A 1,424-nucleotide genomic window follows, 5' to 3' on the forward strand; every position below is an offset into this window, starting at 1 on the left:
CAAGCCCTTAACCAACAATGCAGCTCAAGAAATAGAGTTAAGAAAATATTTACTAAATAAACTAAAGTAAAAAAGAAAAAAAAGGACCACAATAAAATAACAATAACGAGGCTATATTGACTCGATACCGGGTGCGGGGGCACAGGTTAGTCGAAGGTATTTGTACATCTAGGTAAGGGTAAAGTGACTATGCATAGATAATAAACAGTGAGTAGCAGCAGTGTAAAAACAAAAGGGGGGGGGGGGGTTCAGGAGTCTTAAGGTGTTAAGGAGCCTTTTGGACCTAGACTTGGTGTTTCTGTACCGCTTGCCATGCGGTAGCAGAGAGAACAGTCAATGACTTGGTTGACTGGAGTCTTTKACCATTTTTTGGGCCTTCCTCTGACACCGCCTAGTATATAGGTCCTGGATGGCAGGAAGCTTGGCCCCAGTGATGCAGTCGGCCATACGGACTACCCTCTGTAGCGCCTTGCGGTCGAATGCCGAGCAGTTGCCATACCAGGCGTTGATGCAATTGGCCAGGATGCAATCGGCCAGGATGCTCTCGATGGTGCAGCTGTAGAACTTTTTGAGGATCTGGGGATCCATGCCAAATCTTTTCAGTCTCGTCAGGGGGAAAGGTGTTGTCGTGCCTTCTTCACGACTGTCTTGGTGTGTTTGGACCATGATAGTTTGTTGGTGATGTGGACACCAAGGAACTTGAAACTCTCGACCCGCTCCACTACAGCCCCGTCAATGCTAATGGGGGCCTGTTCGGCCCTTCTTTTCCTGTAGTCCACGATCAGCTCCTTTGTCTTGCTCACATTGAGGGAGATGTGGTTGTCCTGGCACCACACTGCCAGATCTCTGACCTCCTCCCTGCAGGAGGAGGTCAGTTGGTTAACATGCTAACAGCCAGACCTAGCTTCTACTAGTGCTAACAGGCTGTAGCCTGAACAAGTCTATCATTGTGAGGCTGTGAAAGYCTTCACCTGTGTGTCAACATAGTGTMGTTAGCCCCTTGAGTAAACAGGGCGTGCTTCCTGCTTTATTAGTTGACTAGGAACATTTATGAAGTCATTAGCATATGTCACATATTAACAGGTCAGTGTCAGAGGATGTAATGATCCTCAGAGCAGGTTTGTTGAAATGTTGATGATGGAGGATGAGTTTAGTCAATTAGGTCTGCCTCTAAATTTACTCTATTCATTGTGGGAAGAGATATAGTTAAACAGGTTTAGTTACAAATGTAGGTCATTCACACAGGAAAAGAGAGTGGGGGAGAGGGAAGGAGGGATTGAAAGAGAGAAGGTATTGTTCAGCCAATAGCTGCAGGCCTTCTCATTGTGTGTAGGCTATGTGAGTCCCCTGTGTGTTCAACAGGTGAGTATATATTATAATATTATATAATATATCATCCCTCTCCTGTCTGTCTGTCTGTCTGT

This window comes from Salvelinus sp. IW2-2015, linkage group LG6.1 (genome assembly GCF_002910315.2).
Source record: "Salvelinus sp. IW2-2015 linkage group LG6.1, ASM291031v2, whole genome shotgun sequence".
In the NCBI taxonomy this organism is placed as follows: domain Eukaryota; kingdom Metazoa; phylum Chordata; class Actinopteri; order Salmoniformes; family Salmonidae; genus Salvelinus; species Salvelinus sp. IW2-2015.